The 23,636-nt window shown below is 27.3% G+C and overlaps 1 protein-coding gene across 1 annotated transcript in view; it reads right to left on the bottom strand.

The window, feature by feature from the left end:
* The window catches only part of LOC129973699 (uncharacterized), a 129,679-nt gene extending 107,240 nt beyond the window's left edge, over positions 1 to 22,439 (bottom strand). The window contains exon 1 of the mRNA XM_056087512.1: positions 22,218 to 22,439. The gene's annotated coding sequence lies outside the window, so the exon portion shown is untranslated. The remainder of the gene's footprint in view (positions 1 to 22,217) is intronic.
* Between the last annotated feature and the right edge of the window lie 1,197 nt (positions 22,440 to 23,636).

Raw genomic sequence — 23,636 nt, 5'->3', positions numbered from 1 at the left:
CTGGCAATTAATGAATTTCATCTTACAACCCCATTGAACAGTCCCCGTTTCGCAGTGCGTGCTACGACATGGTGCCTTGTTTTTGCGAAACTCATGTTAGGGAGGGTTACTGTTACAGGGTTGTATTCTAATTTCGTTTTTCAACGCCTGTTCCCGAACATGGCTTTACTAAATCTATTTTTGATAATGAAGAGGTGTTGTCGGAAACAATTTCTGGGCTCGAGGGTTTTATAAAATGGTGCACGCAGGTGGTGAAAATAACCTGTTGTTGCAAGAACATAGTTTTGTTTCCTGCATTGATGTTGTTTGAATATTAAATGAATCTCTTCTCTTAGTTAAGTTTTATGTCGAAATGGTTAGACCACATTGCACATCCTACGCAAGAAGGATGGACCTATTTTTATTTCTTTTATTTAAAAGGAAAAGTTAAGCACATAGTCGTATGTTGTTGCTTTTATTATTATTGAGACAAAAACCCATTGTAAAAAAAGAGAGGAATATTGTACTGGTAATCACTTAAATAATACAGCGTAATATCTTTTTAATTTCGTGTCAACCTACAAATTCAAAGAAAGAAAGATGCAAAAACTTTAAAGGGATTCAACTCATAGTTCGAAACAGCAGCTTATGAATATTTTGTTTCTTTCGCATATCTTTATTTTTTAAAAATTACTACCAATGATAAAAATGATAATGAATACACACAAACTAAATATCGTCGCATCGTATATGCATATAAATGAAGTAACTAAGACAATGAAAAGTATTATTGTAAAGTATATTTCAAAGTAGTTTCAAAAAAATTATTACAAATAGAGAAAAAAATATAAAAGAAATAAAAATAAGTTTTGCTGAAATTTTTTTTTAATTTTCAAATATTGTGAAAAAGGATATTTTACGCAATTATATAATTTAAAATTACTGACTGTAAATCTTCATATTATCACACAAATTTAATTTAAATGAGATGCAATTACTGCCTCTAAATATTATCGAAAGTCACTAGCAGTATAAATAAAATAGTTCAAAGATGAAAAAAAATTATTCACTACAAAATGTTCTGTCTTTTTCATTTGTATAATTTGTATGTAAGTTATTGTTTATTTTATACATGAAATGATGTAATTTTTTATAAATAAAAACACTTTAATTGGAATTGAGTTGATGTATTTAAGCCTATTCTTATATTTTTCTTCTTCTCAGCTTCAAAAAGAACAGGAGCTCATTCCACCAATGCATTTCTTTTAAATTAATGTCTGAATATTTTCTAAAGCAAAACGGAAATTAAAATTTTTCACCAAAAGCCTAAACGGACCTAAGCCTAAAGGCTTCAACCAAAGCGCCTAAAGCCTAAGGGCCACTAAAACGATACTTGCGTAATTTCTTGAATGGCATAATCACAAACTAATAGATGTCGTAAAAATCGTAATTTTTAAAAATATTTTTGATAGAATTATTTTTTATGTAAGAATGAGATTATATTTTGCAAAATATTTTTGAATTATTGTTAGTTTAAAGAAAGCAACTTAATCCAGATTATTCTGATATCTTTTTAAATGAATTTTCCAAATAAGTTTTATTTTTATCATGTTTCATAATACTGGCACAGCAAGCATAATTTGCAATCCTAACTAAAGTATAATCTTATATCCAATGGAATTCAAATCTAAAAAAGCGTATCAAAGTTTCCATGTCGTTCATCAAAGAGATCTAACTTATCCCAGTTGCTATGATATTGTTTATTATTATTCATTTTTGGTCCTGTATGTAAATAAATTAATACTTATTTACCAGAGAATAGGAATGCTTCTCATATTTAAAAAAAAATGTCCATAACACCGCAAGTGTTTTGATACTCAGAATTAAATCTTTCATACTAAGAATTGAATAAACTTTACTGTTGGTATGCAATCAGAAATCGGTCGGAAAAGTGTATCAGAAGCAGCTCCAAAAAAAATTCAGCAAAATGCTAATGTGCTTCAGATCGTCTGACATTAAAAAGTAAACCTAAAAAGATTATATTTACAAATCGTTTGAAAAATAAAAGAAATCCTGCAAACCTTATATTTACACGATGTAAATATGCGATGGCTCAGTTTCTAATAAAATACTGTGTATATTTATATAGCAAAAGATCTGTGTTTTTTATACTCTTTATTATCCGTACTAATTTGTTTCAATGTATATTGTCAGAACGCGTTTAAAAAATTTATTTTGTCAATAATTGCTTTAATTTCAAGGATTCTTACACAGACAGGGATCCAGTTAAAAAAAATCATTTGGAAACCAAACCCTCACTTTAAAAACTAATAATAACTATTTGCTTTGAAATGTAAAGATTTGATTACAGTGTCCAATAAACATTTACTATTTGCAAACATTCGGAAAGAACTAAAAACATTGAATAAATAAACATGTTCCATTATATAAAAAATCTTAATTAGGCAAAAGGAGGTTTTTAAACAAAATATTCTTCTTTAAAATCAATTTCTTTCTAGATTAGTTTTATAAAAAGTAATCCACTGCTTAATTATTTTAAATTTCTCTTTATTAATTAATTAATTAATTAATTATTCGCCCAAAATGATTCCCGAGCTTATTTAATTCAGTTAATTAAATTTTTTAAGACTCAATTCAATTAGAATAATCTCAAAGCAATGTTTTTCTGTTGTTGTTTTTTTAGCTGAATATAAAAAATTCAATTACATAAATGAAAGATACCGCAGAAATTTTTATTACGCTTATTAGATGACTTTCGTTATTTTTAAATTTATAAATGCTCTAAAATAAACTAATGAATCGATGTCTTTTGAAGATTTTTTTTTCTAAATCTAAAAACTTGTTTTACTAATTTTGTACTTTACATAACCGAAAGATTAACAGCCAAACACAATAAACCTTTCACTGTTAAGTAAGTTATTGAATGAAATTGTTAGGCCTAAAATTTCCATTTCTCTAAGAATTTTATTACGTTAATTCAATTTTGTTTTTATCTTTTAAGTAATTTTTTATTGTAACTCATTATATTATTCTTGTTCAGTTCCAATTGATAGAGGAATTTATGAAATAAAAAGGACCTGAGGAATATTAATTTTATTTTTACAATTTTATTTCTGATATTGAATGACTATTAGCAAAAATAGAATTCTTGATTTTGAATGTATGTTTCTGATATTCGAAAAAATAAACATTCCATTTAATTTCTAGTTACTTTCGTCTCAATTTTTATTAATTTATTTATATTTATATTATATTTCAAATATAAACTGAATAGATTTCAAATTGGAATAACAGCAATGTTAGTTCTTCGCAAGAATATGTTCGTTAGAAGTAGAAGTTTTGTCTCTTAATAAAAAGAAAGCCATTACGCTTATCAAGTATAATTTCATTTATAGATACTCAACTCACATTTTTAAATTTGAAGTCGGTTTTAATTCTATTATTGCTCTTTATTTTCAATTTCATTTCTAAAAAATAACGCATAAATTCGTTACTTTTTTCATATAATAAAACATTTTTTTATAACACAAAACTTTCTTAAGAAAGCTAACTAAATATTTTAAACGAAAGTTTGTTAGTAGTTTGTATGTCTTTTGGGGATGAAAATATTTTGTTAATTGATACAAAATATTTAATTTTTATAATTTTTTTCAGATTTTTTAGCCATTAAATGAAAAAAAGTTCAAAACATCTTACATTCTATCTATCTACATGAATTCTTCTATTTCCCATAAGTTCCCTGACATCGAAAATATATAAACATAAAAATTTTATTTCTAGACCAAATTTAAAATCACTGAGTTCTAATCTACGGGATATGATTTTTTTAAAAGGAAAGAAATAATAAATGAGATTGAATGAAGTTGCTAGAAAAGAAAAGAAACAAACGATAAAAAATTATGCTGTACTGAAAACAAGAAAAATTGATCTTAATAAATAATTTCTTTTACTTTATATAAAAGATATTTTGATGCTAATTACTAAAATAACTAATTGGATTGTGAGGCTATATGAAAAAATTGATACTTCGTGATTTTTCTCAATAGTGCTTTTATTCACTCAAATAATATAATATAATTTTTTCATGATTTAGAGCACTTTTCTATTTCTTTTTAAAAATTTGGAAATTAGCTTTTGAACTATAATTAGAAAGGGCACCTTGCATTGTGCATGTTTTTTTCTTTTATATTTCTATTTTGTTTTCGTTCATTGTCTTTATACCATCCCTTTTATTATGCAATGCCCTATAGAATAGCTTCTGTAACAAACTTACCTTGCCTTACTGTTTTATAGCTGGATAGAAAATTTCTAAATAGCTATTCCTGGACCAGAAAATAAAATCCATTCATTTAAAAGGAAGAAAGAACTCAAAAATAAGAATTCCATCAATACGTTATTTATTTTTCTTGGCGGGAATTCAATTTCAAATTAAATTATCTGCATTTCAATAAAACTTATTTCCCCTCCGAAGCTATTCATTATAAATTTATTTTCTCTTTAAAAAGTAATAAATAGATAAAATCTAATGATAATTATCGTATCTGTCAATTCTGTACTTCTTTTACTAATTCTTACTTTTAAAAATAAGTTACCATAACTATCTCTATGAATTAATTAATCAAAAAAGATCTATTTGTAACAAGAAAATTAATTTCAAATGAAAATTCCACTAATTGAATCGCTTCAAACGATATTTTCGAAATATCGTCATTATATGTAGATAATTGAAATTTTCGATTAAAATGTTTACGAGGAATATTTTGATACAAGCTTCAATTATTCATTAATAAAATCAATAGGAAACATTTAAAAATTCGACGAGGAATTGAGTTTTAGTTCATTATTTTTTTACTAAAATAAAGATGAAGTGATTTCGTTCTCATAAATTTTAAAATAAAAGATAAAAGAAAAGTAATGAAAAATTTTAGAATATTTCGTTTTTTATTTCTCCCAATATTTTTACCTTATTATTTTTTCGACAGACAAAAAAATACATTTATTAGATTCTAGATAATTATTTTTTAAAAAAAAAAACTCAATCAAATTATTGAAAAAAAATTGATCTACAAATGTATTCTCAGTGAAAAAAATCGCAAAGAATACTTTCAATGTCAATAGTGTCAGAGTAACTATAATTCCAAAAATAAATGATTACATGAAATGCATTTTCAGTTTTAAGCTCCTGGCAAATAACTAAAACTCTTTACTAAAAATTTCCCACTTATTTCTCCAAATCCTCCTGACCAAAATACTAGCCGGAAATAATAAAATTTTTTGACAAGATCTCGACGGTTCCCAAGTAACCATTCTACCAATCCACTCATTAACTGCAGCAAACGATTTTGAGTTGTTGACGTATTTTTGTTGAAAGCAGTTGTTTCGTATTGAGGTCGCATCCTGTAAAAGCAACATTGCCTCTGTCGGAAGCTCTTTCGCCTGGGAATATCAGAAAGAGGCATCACTAGTGATTTACCCACAAAAGAAGAGTTGAGATTTGCTCACGTTTTATGCTCTCTATATTCCGGATTAAAATTCGAAAACCTATTATGGTTTTCATTAGTGAAATTGTAAAACAGACGTGAGGGAATAAAATTAAGGCGATTTATTTTATGTTACGATTTTTTTTATTATTTTTTCATATATGAAATATACAAAGGTAAAGTATTGTAATCACAAAAAATTCGACCATGATATATAAGCAAATCTCCATCTTTCGGAATTCCATTAGTCAAAAAAGCACATTTTATGGAACTATGTCTATTGTTCGCCAAAGGATTCTAAAACACTCCGCGTTTTTGCGCATGCGTTAGAGTGGGTTTGGTTCGACAAAATAGGGGTTAGAGGATAGAAGAGAGGGATGTTTACATTTAACGATAAATTGAATTACGGAAATGCGCACATTCTTCCCCTTCTCACACTTAATGAAATAGAATCGTCGAAAAGTGGTCGTCTAAGGATACTTAAACGAACAGTATCTGCCTGTGACTTCTATAACTCAAAATATTTTGAACTAGATGAATGAAATTCTGTATATGATCTTTACACCAAATGAAAAGAGCCAAAAGAAATTTGGAACGAAATCCCATCATGGACATGAAGTTATATCTAAATGATTTAACTGAAATAATATATAACCAATTTTTCCTGGCGAATCAGCTAGTCGTCTGAGGCTAGTAGTTCGTTTTTATAAGCAATGCATCGTAAAAAGGAGTTATGAATCTTTTCTAAGGTTTGCCTGACAATATTTATGATCAGATTTAATTTCGTTTTTATGCGCTTAAATTTCTGTCGGTTTAAATAACTGTACTACTTTTCCAATACTCTAGAATAAAACAATCAATTTATTCGGTTTAAAATATTTTAATTAATATGAATAGTGAAAATTAAGAAGAATTCGAATCGAATCTATTGCTAAAACACAACAAAACCTCTTCTCTTGGCTTATTTTTCAACTTTTATCTGAGCTTTGGTTAATTAACATCCCTGCTGTAAACACAGAGAAAAGTGGCATTATTACAGGCGATAACAATTTTCAAGAATTAATTATCTCTAAAAGTATCTGGATATGTCATCTTCTCCTGTCAAACTAAGAAGTTGTGTTACTTTGCTTAGTGTGATTTAAAATGAAAGATTAAATAATATTTTTTTTTTAGTTCTTAAACATTCTTTACAATTTTAATCTCATTCTCAGTATTGGACTGATGTTGTTGTTGGAGATTAGAAGAAAAACATTAAACTTTAATTAAAATCCTAAAGATAATAATGCATCCTTTGTTATTAAAAAATGAAATAAAATTCTCTTGAATTGCATTCCTTTAAATCTAGTTTATTGATTGAAAAAAAAAAAACCTTTTTCTGTTTTTCTTGCACACAATGAGCAATATTAAAATTTCCAGCGAATATTTGATTAATCAGTAATTTTTGTTTGTTCAAATAAATATATCATCCTGTAGGTTTTTATATTAAAGAGCATCTCATCAAATTGTAGATGCATTTAAAAACTTAAATTAGTTAAAATCTCCAGAGAGATGAATTATCTTATTCATATCATTATTTACTATTTCCCACCTTCCTGGCCCAGGGATAGCGTGTCTTCCCCGTGATCTGGGCGTCCCGGGTTGTAATCCTGGTTCGGGCGTGGGTGTTTTTTACCCGGCGCTCTATCTGTGAGGTGTGTAAAAGAGCCCCCTGTACAAAGGAGTTGTGCAAGCGAGTGTGTGAGTGTCATCTTCATATGAGCTAGAAGTCAGACTTCTGCCCCGGGAGCTCAGGGGCCTTTACCCACAGAAGCTACGACACAAACTCGGCTTAAATCATTGACTTCGTCAGCGCGCTATGGCAAGTGCCATAAGTAATACCAACATATTTATTATTTTAAATATTTTATCTAGTAAATGGCACTTACGACTAAGTCATAATTACATTTTAGTTTACAATGAAAGTGTAATTATATATTTGAAAATTATTTTTAACATTAAATAACATTTTATTTCAAACTACATCGTTGTTAAAAATTAAATTAAAATTTTTAAATAGTGAGAAATACCCACCAATGACATAGGGCTGTAAGAAGTGATTCCGTAGAGAAAGTTATGGGTTTTATCCTCTGACTGGACAACAGTTCAGAACAAATTGTTGGAGCTAGGTTTACAAAGTATGTCGTGTAATTATTTCTTGGGCAGTATGCTGCCACTAAGAAAGGATTTTTTAAAAATTTGAAAGCTCTTCTTTAATAATTTTAGAGCCTCTTATTATTCCAAAATTATTTATACATCATTTTAAAGTTTTTAAAAAAGCTAATTTTTTAATTATATTAATTTTATTTTCCTAGAAATATTTCTCTAACTTTAAAAGTTTCAAAAAATATTTTATGCATATTTACAACAATTCTTTTCATTGTTGTAGTTATTAGATGCAATTCCAGCTTTAAAAGTCAATTTAAACCAGCAGGAATAGTCCCCTCGAAACTTTCTTCCATAGTGTCTAATAAAGGTGTCATGCCAGAGAAAGCCTTACAGGGCACTGAATTACAATAGTTACGAAATATTAACTTTTGGCATGAATTTGGCCTTTTTATTTAATACTAGCCGCCTTTGGCGACCAGCTGGTTCGCCACTCTTAAATACTTGTTAAAATTTTAAATTCAATATTTTATGTAATTTGTCTGCTGTCTACTTCTTTATTAAAATATTTTAAGATTAAAATTTTGATAGTCATTCACTCTTACTATTATAAAGGTCTTAAGCCATAATGAGCTATGTATCTTTCAAATTTTTCTGTCAGCTCCCGTAAAACTTCAACTTTAAATTAAAGTGGAAATAATTAAACTGCAATTAATATAAAAACATTTTTTTTTACTGAAACCAAGCATTTTTTTAAATATATGTGCTGAAAATTTCTCATATTCATCATAAAACTCAGTTTTTAGTTTTACTTTCAAGATGATTTAAATATCGCGAATAAAAATATATTATTTTGTTTCGATCTATAAACATAATTTAAAAAATTATGAAGCCTAAATTTTATACAGTCCTTTGGTCCTAAGGAATCATATTTTGCGAAATATTCTTGACAATTCAACCTTTAAATAAACGTTTCTGATATCAAATCTGATCTATTTATGAAATTTTTAATGACATAGTTTAGAGAAATCAACATTTTTCATAATCTTAGGCCAATCAGTCTTGAGAAACCTCGAACGCTGATTGGAGTATCATCTTTCAGACAGTCTCTGAAGTGGTCTAATATCGCCCGAAAACTTGAATAGTGATATTCAAATTTTCATAAATCAATTGGTTTTAATGACCGATTTAATTGATTGTATTGCAACTCTTTTAATTTAAAATATTAGTGTCCCAAGAATATTTTATTAAATATGATTCACAAAATCTAGGATCTAGATAAATCTAAACATTCATGATTTATTAGAGCATTTATTCACTCAAGTTACATAAAATATAATTATTTACTCCATTTTAGACACATTGTATTTCTATTATTAAAGACTTACAAATTAGCCGTTGGGCACTGAATTAAAAGGATTTATATTAAAGAAATGTTTATCTTCAATAAAGCTGATTTATTCAATTGATAATTTAGATATAATGAAAGATCATAGAAACCTTTTTCTACATTTATTTTTTTAAATATCCGATAACAGTTAACTTAAATTTTAATTTGATCTGTTTCCAATGTGATGGCAACACGTTGATAAAAGCTAATTTTTTTTCCTATGCACGTATAACGTGATCGTGCAAGTTCAATTTTATTTTTATTTTGTGCGAAATAAATTGTTGAAAAAAATAATTAAATTATTTTTTAAAAAAATCATTAAAAATAGAAATTTTATTTATTGGTTAAAACATTAGTATCATTAAAAAGATGATTTTTTAATCTTAAATATGATGTAAAAATCAGGTTTGTGCTGCAATATTTTGGGAAGTTATAGCGAAAAAACGTCAAAATGTCGCTTAATTGATAATTAACTCAAATTCCAATTAAAAATTCGAAAAAATCTCTCCGAGGTGCACATTTCCGACCCCCAAGGTGTTGTGCCGAATTTTTTAACTATAGGTCGTACGGCCTGGCCTGTACAGCTCCAATACACACACACACATACACATTGAGCTTTATTATAAGTATAGATATCGTGTGATCCCTGCGATTAATCCCTGGTATGCGCTGATAGTATCTAAAACTCGAATTTGTGTTTTAAACAAGTTTTCTTCAAATGATTGAGACAAAAATTTGATACAAAATTGCACATACAGTCACAAAATCCCATACAAAATTCGATAATTTATTTTGTCTTTGAATTTTTGCGTTTACATGTTTTTAAAAGTGCAGACTGTAATTATCTATATACTTATAATAAAGCTCAATGTGTGTGTGTGTGTGTGTGTGTTGGCGCTCTACATGCCAGGTCATTTGACATAAAGCTACCAAATTTGGTACATGTATACCTTAGAGGTCGGGAATGTGCACCTGGGGTCCCTTTTTTTGAAATTTTAATTAGAATTTTAATTATTAATTAAAAACTAACTTTCCCGCCAAAAAAATCTTCCATTTTCCCCACCGCCAACTTTTCCGCCAAAAAAATCTTCCATTTTTCCCACCGCCAAATGAGTAAGGATTTAGTTTTTTTTTCTCCCAACAGTAATAAGGTTAGGGTTTACATTTTACGGCGGATTATTTCAAACGATTCTGTTTATTTTCTTAATGTTTTATGCATTTAAAATTAAACATTGTTAATTAATCCATGTTTCAGATTCATTCTGAAGTACTTTTGAATTAAAATAACACAGAATAAAGGAAATTAAAAATGTATAATCTGCATAGCGTTACCCCAACTGGCGTAGAAAAATTCACGCATTTGCGTTACCGTAAAAGGCGAAGAAAATTCACGCATGCGCACTGTGTTCTGATTGTTGGCATGGCAACCATTATCAACGGACGATTTAAATTACTTTTAGGATAGTTGTATGCTTTTGTAAGTAAATTGTATTTATGTTAGTTATATATTTTTTATATATGCTTACAGTTTTAAGTACATCGTTTTTTAAGTAGTTTTTTTAAACCTGTTTTCGACCGATTATTTTAAACGATTCATTTTATTTTCTTAGTGTTTGATGCATTTAAAATGAAACATTGTTAATGAATCGATCTGCTCATGATGAATCTGAGAAAATTTTGTTGCAAATTCTTGAAATATTACATAAATTAAGAAAGATATTCTTTAGTGCCCATAAAGTTTAAACGCTCAGTGACTCTATTATCAGTAATCATATTATTAAAAAAAAATGCTTTGTTTCAGTAAAAAAATATTATTATATTAATTGCAGATTAATCCTTTACACTTTAATTTAAAGCATAAATTCTACTAGGGGTAACAGAAAATTAGAGAGATACATATCACGTTATGACTGAAGGCCTTTATAATATTATGAGTGAATTATATGACTATCAAAATTTGAAGTTTTAAAATATTTTGCTGAAGAATCTATTAAAGTTGGAATTGCATAAAATATTTAATTATTAAAATTTTAACGAACATTATAATTGGCGAACCGGCTGGTCGCCAAAGTCGGCTAGTAATAAATATAGAGAAACGAAACCTAAAACAGTATCATAATATGATGCTTCGGACTAGACGTTCGAAATTTCTTTAAACATTTTTATTTATGATCATTATCATTGTAAAATATTTTTTTAATAAAATCAATGTGCAATCTTTTTAGTAAACTGATTCTGTTTCAGACAAACTCAATTCCAGTTCTAAAGTCCTTTCTCCCCGTAAACGCATGACTCGGTGTCTCACCATTATGCAAATCGGAGCTTTTCTTTCCCTGTCAGAGTCCAGATTTCTGGGATTTCCCAGAATCCCTTGTTTATTCAGTCTGGAATTGCAGATAAAAAATGAATCTCAAAGTTGAATCTATTTAGATCTGTCACGTGCCAAAATGAAATGCCTTTCTGTTTCGTTTCGTAGGTCTTCCCATTCTTCATTTTTTAAGATGAGCTTTATTTCTTCGAAGTTCAGTTGTTGGAACTGTTTTTTCGTAAATGCCTTTTTTAGTGACAACATTCTCAATGAAAGTATTTTCCATGCGTTTCTTGAAATCAAAATCTCATTTCCATAGTGGCAGGTTGTCTTCTTATTTAAAGTTTCAACCTGTTGCCATGTTGGCATATAAACTACAGATTTGCTTTTTATATTTTTTTTTTCGAATTCTGAAGAAGGAGAAAGAACCAAGCGAGATTGGAAACTTAAAATAAAATCTCAAAAATCTACCCCGTGTCGACAGACAGAATGTTTATGACACAATTTGTATGAAAGCGAGACTTGGAAAATACAATCTTTTAACATAAAATATATTTATAGCTCAACAGTTGCCATAGAAATAGAAATATGCTCATAAATAGAAATATTCATAGAAAATTCTCAACATTTACCATGGCGATACATCAAAGTTTTGAAAAAATGTTTCCAACTCAAAAAGTAAACAGAAAATTTTATTTTCAATATTTCTATCAATGTTTTTAGACAGCAGCCTGAATTCAGATTGATATTTCTATTTAATTGTATAAAAAATTATTTTTTGCAATATAAAATTAACAATTATTTATTTGCATAATAAAATTTAATTTCTACAAAGCATTATAATTTTTTAGAAAATGTATTATGTCATGTCATTCATTTTATTTTGTGGTGATTTTTAACAAAATAATATTTATAGGCAGTATATTATTGCTTTATGCAACATGAAATAATAATTCAAAAACTCCACAGGTTAAATCTTTGTATCTAAAAATTCTTGTTTTAAAATTTTTTTCAAAATTTTATTTAGTTTTTTATTGAAAGTTAATCCCAAAGTGAAATTTGTTTTGAATAACTCCGGGGTATACTATCGGAAAAAATAATTTTTATACCATTTTTAAATCATAATATTATTTTTTCAATGCTCCGATTTTATTTTTCATGTAAAGCTTTCTCTAATTTTAATAAATTTTTTAAAAGTACAATTTTTAACATTACTTTGTTTTGTTGTAATGGCTGTGTTTCTCAATACTGAAATGATATTGTATGCATTTATTTTTTTCAAGTTTTCATTGCTGTAAACAAAAATATTTTTTCTTTAATGACATAAAAATAAACAAGTTTAAATTGACATCCTTGTACGACGTTTAACATAGAGATTCGAAAATTATTTTAACAAAAATATATTTAATAACTTAAATATCAGCAGTAATTATCTGAATTCTGAAAACACAAAAATAAAATGTTTTCTAAAAAATCGTAAAAGATATTTATTCTTAAACTAGTAAAATTAATTTATCTCTGATTAAAACAAAAAGAATTTTTCCTCAAAATTTGATTTTGATTCGTCTAAATAAACAATCAGTCTATCATAAAACCACACAAAATCCTTTAAGTACATATTTTATATTTCGCTACAAAAATCGTGATTATGATTGAAAACATAATTGACTAATTAACTACATTAGCTTCGTTTAAAATTGGAGTAATTAAAAATTTATAATGGAAAAAAATCAGCTTATTCCTTTTTTTTATCTGATATTCATTGTAGTTGCATTTAAAAGAAAAAAAATTGAAGAGATATTCAAATAATGAGTATATACAAAGAGAAAAGTTGTGAATTAAGAATTATCTAATTTAATGTCTTATAAGAGGGATGAAAGAAAGGTAATAACGATTTTAAAAAAATTTATCTTCTGTAAAATTTCTGTACACCAGGATTTATTTTTTACTTTCGAATGAATTAAATAATAAAATTATTGGTAATTAATATAATACATAATCTCATATTTGAAAAAAAGGTTGTTTTTGTTTTCAAAAAAATTTGCTTGGTAAATCGTTTGCCATAAAATCGTTTTCGAAAAACTAAAAGAGAACATTTCATATAAAAAATATTTTTAAACACTCATATGACCAAGATAATTTTAAATTATAACATAATAACAAATAAAAAACTCGTTTTATCTTTTTACAAAAAAAAAGAAAGAAATGGACATTTATTATGATATATGAGTAACTGTTTTAAGTATCAGATTAGAATAGTTAGCACGCAGATTATCGTCGTAATTTAATATTAGTCAGCCGCAGTAATTATCAAAATAATGTGGCAATTTTCACTTAAAAAAGCAGTTCAGAATAAAATTATTATCATCGAACTGATCATTATTTTTTGCGCTTAAGAGAGTACATAATTGTTATCACTTACAGTAGTGATAAAAGTGTTTTGAAGTTTGGAGTAGAACCTAATAATGATTCGAAAAAAGAGAGTAAAATGTTTTTTTAGCTAAAAATAATAAAAAAAATTTGTGGAGTGCTTAATATAAATAAAAGTTTTTGCATTTGGAAATATTAGAATAGATAAGTTTTTAAATTATGGAGAATGTACCAATAATGGTACATTACATTATTTTTATAATACAATTTTTACACAAAAGAAAATTAATGAAAGTAAAATGACGTTCCCTTTTCACATTTTGTTTTAATCTTTATTATTGATATACATATATAGTTCTTCTTTTTATGGCATGACAACTCAAATCGACGCTTATACTAATGGCTACACTGACCATATAATAGTTACGCTCTCTAGGGGAAAATTAAAACACGGTTGTTCTTTTTTTTAAATGTTTTGCTGAAAAAATTTTAATACTTTTTACCTCCTCATATCTTTGTGAAACTGGATTTTCAAACTTTTCATTAATTAGAAATAAATACATAATATACCTGCAATTTAAAATTACCATTCATTTGAAAAGAATGAAAATGAAGCCTTACATATTAAAATTGATTACAAAAAAAAACTTCAACCAGATTCATTAATTCTAATTCAACTAAAGCGTTCTAATTTTTCATTATTCTTAACTATTATTTTTAACAAGCTGATATACTCAACTCGGCGTTTCTTGTCTAATATTTTTAATGCAAATTCTATTTTTGAATAAAATTTGATAATGCATAAAAAATTTTAATAATCTTTTAATTAAAATAAAAATTTAAATTAAAACAATCAATTTTTAAAGTATTCCGTACTAATTTGTTCTCAGCAATAAATCAAATTAGTAGTTCTTCCTGATATAAATTATTACTTATTTGCTTTACATTTTTCTTTTAGTATTTTTCTAGAATTCTGCACATGTATTTTGGCAACAATTCTTCGTTTGTATTCTTGTTCTTCAACAATAAAAAAAAAATCCTGAATATATCGTCTTTTAGAGCCAATAAAAGAAGCTGAAATAATATTTAAAAAAATAGAGCAGAAATATCAAAAAATAAAGGTGGAGTAGTTCATAATCTCGCCATTTTTTAACAACAGCACATCTACAAATTTACTTATTTTAAAATCGTTTGCATATATTTAATTATTACATTTTTAATATTTAATAAAAATTAATGTAAAATTATGTTTAAATTAAATTAGTACAGTTGAAAAGGCAAAATTTGGTATTTAAAATTATTTAAAAAAATATGTATTTTGAGTTAATCAGGTTCGGAATTATGACGGAAAGACGAGAAAATTTTCAGTTATATTTATTATCTTATGAATATTTATTTAGCTTTTGTGGTTTGAAAGTTTCTTATCCTAGATAATATGTTTTTAAAACTTATCTGAATTGGGCAAATTATTTAAGGAGGGAAGTGCACACATATCTATACAACCACAATGGCTTTATTAGTATTATAATTTAAAAGTACTAATTCAGAATTTAGTTTGATAAAATAGATTTTATTAATCTTATTCTTTGATTATAACCATTTAATTTCAAGCACACTGATTTTTATCAAAAATTTATTTTTATGTTGGTACATATATTTTTGATTCTTGTTTATATGGTATTAAAATTTTAAAAATTTGAGAGCTTTCGAAGAGATAATTATCAATAACCACAAATGAGCTTCTAAAACTAATCAGCTCTGTTGAAAATGACATTAAAAAGAGACTTATTGTATGGTAACTGGTTGAAAACAAATATGAGAGAGATCAAATCGAATCGTCCTGATTTCTGGACGAAGAAGATAAACTGACACTTTAAAACTTGAAGAAACTAGTCTAATTTATATTTGCCTTCGGAAATATTTTGATTTTTCTGAAATAAACTTTATATTAGACTCATTTATTGATTTTAAACAAGCTGGAGTTTTCTCCCAAGATTTTTCCATATACTCTGTAATAAAAGTGTTATTATTCTCCAGAACACTGCACAAAATTGTGGCCATTTAACAAGGCCTCATATTTTTATTTTTAAAGTTCCGAACATGAAAGTTCTGTGCTTTGAAGCCTACTAAAGAAAACAGATACTTGTTTATTATGAATTTCAGCCTATTTGGCGAACAGTAATGCCTGAGCAATATTTGAATATTTTTTTTTCATGATCAATTACTAGAATACTGTTAATACGCAAGCACCAGAAAGCCGAGTATGTATTGTGGATGCCTTTTTTACTTTATCATATACGTAGTATAGAGAATTCGGGCCGGCGTCCTGGCATAGGGGTAGCGCGTCTTCCCCGTGATCTGGGCGTCCCGGGTTCGAGTCCCGGCTTGGGCATGGTTGTTCTTCTGTTGTTCTATCTGTGAGATGTGTGAATGTGCCCTCCTGTAAAAAGGGGTTGTGCAAGCGAATGAGTGATGCGTGAGTAGCAAAGTCGTACTCTTGGCCCTAGTTGGCGCTGCTATAAAAAAAATAAGAGACATCCCCCTCAGGCTTAAATCGCTGCCTTCGTAACAGCAGGCTTGTCAGTGGCAAGTGCCATAAGAAACAAACAAATAACAAACAGAGAATTCGGATTTTCGAATATACGTTAACACGATAATTACAAAACAAATAGAGCTAGATAGATAAAATTAGGTACACAGATTTAACATCTATAGTGTACACCTTTGTCAAATTTTGAGCCAATTACAAAAAAGATTTGAACCTCTGTCGGTATGTATTTTCAGAAAATATGATCTGTCGTAAACGCGAAAATTCAAAAACGCGATGACTGAAATATATCAAATTTAGTATAGATTTTGTAACTAAAAGTGCAGTTTTGTATCAAATTTTTCTTTCAATCAATTGAGAAAATTCTAAATTCGAATTTTGGATGATATTAACACATACCAGGTATTAAGGACAAAATAAATCGTCAACGATAGATTCAGTAAAAATGTTCAATTCATGCCAAAAGTTAATACTTCATAACTGTTGTATGTCAGTGCTATGTAAGGTGTTCACTGGTAAGACAAATTCATTAGAGAGTTTGCGAGAGAGTTTGAGGAAGACAATTCTCTCAGATTTTTAATCGATTAAAAACCAAAATTTATCCCAAAACTACAATTGTAATCATAGTTTGACATACCAAATTTCAATTATTTAAGTCTTTAAATCATTTGTGAGTTATTGAATTTACATGTATGCTAAAGTACCAAACGACAGATGGCCACGTCTTTAGCATATATGATTCAAGATAATAATATTGTAAAATTCAGATACTAAAACTGTAAAATTTTATTTATCTAGTCATTTACTTTATATGATAACTGTGTTCATTTCCACTAAATAGATTTCCTTAAATATCTGATAGAAATCCACAAATGTGGTGTAAAAACCATAATCAAATGTCATCCATTTACTCACAAATATTAGCCAAAATCGGAAAATCGAATTTTTTTCCCATTACAATCAAAGAAATAGAGAAAGTAAAAATTAATAAATTGTCTATAATTAAATTATTTTGAAAATTAATACATAATAATACCACTGATAAGAAATATACAAAATTGTTTTTATTCTTTTGATTCTTTTTCGTATTTCCTATCTGAAATTTCTATAATCTAATTATTTATTTATTAATAATTAATATCCTCTGATTGAATATTAGATTTTATAGAGTTTTAATATGTTAATATTACAATTATTTGTGTTTTTTCTGGATTTGAAAATTTGATAAATAATTAAAGATTAATTATTTATGAAATTTTCAATTCAAAGTAGAGAGAAACATCGTATAATAGAAATAAGTTAATGCAATTAAATATTCAAATATTTACTTTCAATAAAAAATTAATTTTGATCGATTGAATAAAAAATCCTCCTACACATTTTAATACTTCTTAAATGCTTTACAAATATTTTGTATTCATGAAAGCTTTATAGTTCTTTTATTTATATTCATAACTTCATATCTTATTTAAAATTGAAAAAGAGTAGATTTATATAGCAATTTGTATTTGTTTACTCAAAATGGTTAATAAAATATCTCTCTTTGTCAAATAAAAGGAATTCTACTATGATACGCTAAATATAAGTTACCAATCTAATAGTGGACCAATAGCTAATTTTAAGTCATTAGAAACAGACAAGTGCATAATTACAATTAGTAAAATGCAATAAATGTCATAAAGAATTATACTGATTGAGTCGCTAAATAAACTCCTGAAAGAATTTCAAAGTCAATTTTTATGCGGTCTCCTAGTTCCTATCATTCATATTTTGTAAAATATTCTTAACATCCTGGCATAATAATTGGGAGCTGTTCTACGTACGCAATTGACCGAGTTATGAAACTGTGTATTTCATTAATTTAAAACCAATCAGCATCTTCAGCAGACTTGAGCAAGTACACCAACTAAATGACAAATCTTCCCTAGTATTCTATTCATTCTAGGCAAATGAAATGGTGAAAAATGTCTATGCAAAACTTCAAAAATTAATCAGTTTTAGTTGTTGAAAAAGAAATTTTTTTAACTCTTTAAATGTCTAAAATAGTTTACTAAATATGATTTGTAGGGCCAAATGACGATATAAAAAGTTGGAATTATAATTTTTAACAGTAAATTTATTGACTCAAACAACGTAAAATATAATTCTTAACATCATTTAAAATAAGTCTCTAATTGGAACATTCTACATATCTCTAAAAGTTCAGAAAATAGCTATTGGGTCGTGATTAAACTAGACACCCTGTAATAATTCTAATTCATAAAACTCAGCGACGATCCTTTCGTGATAAATTTAGAAACGGATTGCGTGCAATTTTCACTTTCAAAGACCATTTTGTTATGATTTGGAAGGGGGGTAGGGTATTTCTGGTTTCTCTTTCCTTTGAATTTTTTATCTGTTTGACCAAACGTGATCCGCTTTGATAGTTTCTTATCTGATGCTGATGCGTGCGTTAAAACTCCCTTTTATGAGGCAAATGGACTGTCCAAGTTTCAGGAAGTAGTATGCAAAGAGCTCATATCTGGCTTTCAAAAGATTTTAATATGACAGAAAGTGAAAACACATTTTTTTTACAAACAGCTTTTAACCTAAAACAAAGATCCTGACACATTTTAAATCATGCACAAGATAAGTAAATATAAAAATATATACGTATCTTCAACAGTTTACTTTCCAATATATGTATCACTATGTAACGTATTTCCAATATATGAATATTGGAAATGTGCTTCCAATATTTCCAATATATGTTCCAATTTAAAAACCAAGTTTGCGCAGATTTTTGGTTAAATTTTTACTGATTTTTTTCCTAAAGTCTTGAAAACTTTTACTATAGTCTACAGTGTTAGCCTTAGAGCTTTCGCTAGCATAAGGCCATTGTGATTACCGCCACAGGGTCCAGACAACTATGTTAAAAAACCTATTTTTAGCAAAAAATATTTATTTTTATTCAATATTCTTATAATTTCTTATGAGACCTTTCTTGAGTTTTATTTCTATTTTCATTCTTTGAGAAGCATTGATTTTTATGTTTGCATAGTACATGTTTTAACGCTATTTTTTATTGTTAAATTCTATTTTCTGAGATTCTAAATTTCTAAAAACTCTTTTTAAGACAAATCTCGTAATTTAAAATCCAACGCATATTTTTTTTAAATTTAAATTTGGTATAATAATTTCTCAATATATTTTGCAGTTCCTGAAGTAGAGAATAAGAAATCTACTTATTTAGAATGATTTGTGAAATTGTTTTAATAATTCACAATGTGAAAAAAATCACAAATTTTATACTTTTTATCACCAGAATCCTAATATTTAAAGAATGGGTAGAAATTTCTTAGTTAAGGAACTAGGCAATATATTTCTTATTTTCAAGACTTTGAATAAAGCCTTTTACAAGATTCAAAACTAGATTGATTTTTGCTTTACACTGCAGTGAAGAAGATAATATATTTCAAATTTTCAAATAAGTTTTGGTTTTAAACTGGTATATTTTTTGTTTCATAATTTTTTTCAACCTATTTTATGAAAAAAAATTGAAAAATATAAGTATTTTATAATGTTTTTCAAAAATTCGTCCAGAAAGTTACATACCTTAAGAACAGGTGCCAAGTAGGGGGCTTAATAGTAAATACAAAATATAAACTTCATTTTAATGTTTAATTTAAAGTTATAATAAAATTATTTAGAATAGTTTGAATTCCTGTATTAAGAAGCGATTATTTTTATTAAGAAACGATTAGATGAACAATTTAAAGACTTTAATTTTGCATTTTTTATTAATGCTGATTTCGGAAATATTTAAATTAGATGTTCGCTCTAGTCCGTGTTTGATGTTAGTGAAATGAATAAGCTACATTGAAGACTTTGCTCTTCGTATTTCTTTGCTTCTAAGAATCTTTGATAGTGTATTTGACAAAGCAATCTTTAGTGGAAGCTTACCTTATTCAATTCTAGTAAAATTCTAATACATTCTCATATAATACTGAGCAACAATGATTATTTTAGATAATAAGTGTATCGATTACAAACAATAAAAATATTGAAAACTTGAGAGCTTTTCATAGTGTTATAAAAGTTTATGCAGAATTTCTACTCTAATCGTAATAAAGGTTTATTTCTATTTGAATTCTTATTTTACAATGTCGTGTCATTTACAAACTCGCATCAACATCAAGTAAAAGAGCAATTATTTTCCTAGCTTTACTTCAAACAAATTGTGTATATTTACAGTATATCCTCTCTTATCGTGACTCATTAAAGTTAGGTATATAATTCCGCTTAGGAAAAATGATCTAATTAACATTAAAAGTTATATTCTGTGTTGTTTCAGCCAATGATTGTACTACTGAAAATATTAAGAAGTCTATTTTGTAAGATTTTAGACTATATCAATGGTCGTCTTGAGGAGGATTGAATTGAAGGAAAATTCAACCAATTTGGTAACGGGGCATTCTTGAGGCAACTGTTGATTGGTTTACTATAGTGAAATTCAATATTTCATAACGTAGCAAGTTACGGTTACAGAAAAAAAGAACTATTTTTGCTAAAGAAATAATTCTTTTCAATAGTTTTACTAAAACTTTTAGTGTATTAAAATAATTTTATTAAATATTTACTAAATATGTAATATGGGTGAGGAAACTGTATAAAATTTTACACAACGTAATTTGCATAATAATATATTAATTGGTTCAAGCAGCATAAAATATAATTCTTGTGACATTTAGACCATTTTTTTCTTAGTATATATCTAGTTAATAAGTTAGTTATTTAGCTGCAATTAAAAAGCATACCCTATATAAAATCGAAATAAAATGCCTCTTTATAAATATTGTTTAAAATTCTTTATTTCGTTAGATTAGAGTCAAAAGTCAAAAAATTAATGGACAAATAAGAATTTAAAGTGAAAAGTAAAGTGTTTTTATCTCAAATACTAAAAGATAGAGTTGCTGTTTATTAGCGTAATTTAAATTGTTCATCATATATATATATAACATCATGACTTGTTTTTTAAAATTCTTTATAAAGTACTTCATCTCGTTGCTATATTTATAATCGATAATCCTTTTTTTATATGTCATAACAGTAAATAAAATAAAATTATAGTTTTTTCGACTGCTGCAAGCGAAGTAAGATAATTTGCAAACAGAAAACCAACGCACTTATTAAGAAATTAAGATTAGGGCAACAATTTACAAACATTGATAAATAAAGCGAAAAATATGAAACAATTTTGAATCAAAGTTATCTGCAAAATCCATCATATCCATTTGCTTCATGGAATAAATAGTTATGTTTTTTTTTTAATTAATCATGTCAGTTTACTGTTATTTAAAAATATGGAACCAAATACTATTTATTATTCTCTGGGCTTCATAACAATATTCAATTAACTGAAAATAGAATTTTCTATAATTAGAATTAATAGACAAATAGAATTTTCTTCAGTTAAATTTTTATTAGTGACTCCAAAATTTAAACATTTTGAAGAAATATTTATATTAGAAATTCAGAAAACATTCAAGTAAAGAAAAGTTCTATCTTGACATTTAAATTCGTGATTCTTATAGAATTAGGAAATAAACTTGAGTAATCTTTACTAAGCATTGCTTATTAATTCTTAAATTATGCGTTTAGAATGTACTTTCTGTGGATAATACATTGTTATCTATATAAAAAATACATTTTTACTGTTCCACAAATAATTGTACATGCACATATATGGAGCTAAAGAAATTCATTTATATAAAAAATTTTGAAAATCTGTATGATTACATTTTAATTTAAATACTTAATTATTCAAAATGTATGAGCTTCGATGCACATATATATAAAGAGAGAAAACATTTAGCATTTTAAATATATATCTAACTTCTAATGGTACATAACATATAAAATCTTACTCGCAAATACAATAAATAGCTTTGAGTTCTTTTTCACTTCATTCCTTCAAAAAATTACTTTTAAATAACTTACCTAATAAAAATGTTCCTCGTATAAATTTAAAATCTTCAAGTCATTAGTTTACTTCATCAACTGCTGAACATTCTTGGCGATTTATTGGCAGTTTATTGCATCGACACTTCAGAGTTCAATGAGTCCTAATTTCCTTTGCCATCACAATTTTCAAGTGCCTTATTTAAGATATCAATTTGAAGCTTTTCAAAAGTGGATCATATTTCAAATACAACTTCTGATTATAAGAAGATGGTCACACACGCACACACTGTTTAACCGAAATATGTTGAATTTCGGATATATGAAGAATTCTTGACTCATGAATGGCAACAAGAGAGAGGGTTGACGTTCATTGCCTCGAAATTTCCCAGTTGGATACGGATGGAAGATAGTATATGCCTGTGAAGTGTCGGTCTTCCACCAAATGGTCTGTGAAGAGTAGAGAGAGGACCAGTTTGCTATGCTGGCTACTCGGTCATTGTGCTTTGGAATCACTTCCACCTCGCAGTTTTTGTCGCTCTTTTTTGGACACGGGAAGTGGCTCTTTCTACGTGTGTTTGTGTGTGCCTTTTCAAAGTGTGTGGAGTGGGTTTATCTCTTTTTGGGGTGGTGGGTTATTCTGCGGAAGGAATGGCACTATTCCTGCCAAATATGCGCCTAGGCCTTTTTCGGCCTTGGGATTTGTCAATTTTTTTTTATTATTATTATTGTCCCGCTCTTTTGATGGAACTTTTGTTCGGTGGTGCTTCCAAGTGATTATTTGAGGCTGCACGTTTGCAGACCTGGCTAAGACCTTGTCCCCTTACAATTGTTCCTTTTCTTTGGGTGAAAGGGAGCATGATGTTTCGGTGTCCCTGCTCTCGCACGTGCTAAATCAACAGGTGGGATTAAATTGTGTGGGTGGATTTTATGATGCACCGAGTTTGGGAAAAGGTTAACAGATGGGTTAGAGAGCTGTTATGACTAACGATATGCATTGTATGCAAATTTTTTGTGTAGTAAGATCTTATAACTATTATAACAAAAACCACCAGTTGAATATTTAAATTTTACTTCCCCTTCCTGGCTTATTTAAATAATATTTTCTTCATTTCATTGCAGAGAATTTGCGAATCTGCGTTTAATATTTTTTTCATTCCATTGCAGAGAATTTGTGAATTTGCGTTTACAATTTTCATTCGATTTCATTTAAATTATCCATTTATAAATTTTTAATTACGAAATGAAATTCAAACGCATAAATTAAATACCATAAATTCTTATAATTTAAAAATGTTACTAGCTTACTTTCACTAAATTCATAAGTTTCCTTCTTAAAATTTAGATGGGAAATAAAGTAGTCAAACAGAAATATGCCTAAATATGTAATAAAATATTTAATGAAGATTTCTTGAAATCTTGAAAAGGATAATTACTTTAAAGACAGTACTTTTTTAA

The sequence above is a fragment of the Argiope bruennichi genome, chromosome 1 (assembly GCF_947563725.1).
Source record: "Argiope bruennichi chromosome 1, qqArgBrue1.1, whole genome shotgun sequence".
NCBI classification, from domain to species: domain Eukaryota; kingdom Metazoa; phylum Arthropoda; class Arachnida; order Araneae; family Araneidae; genus Argiope; species Argiope bruennichi.
Note: the sequence above shows the minus strand (reverse complement) of the source record. Positions and strands in the feature narration are given on the sequence as shown.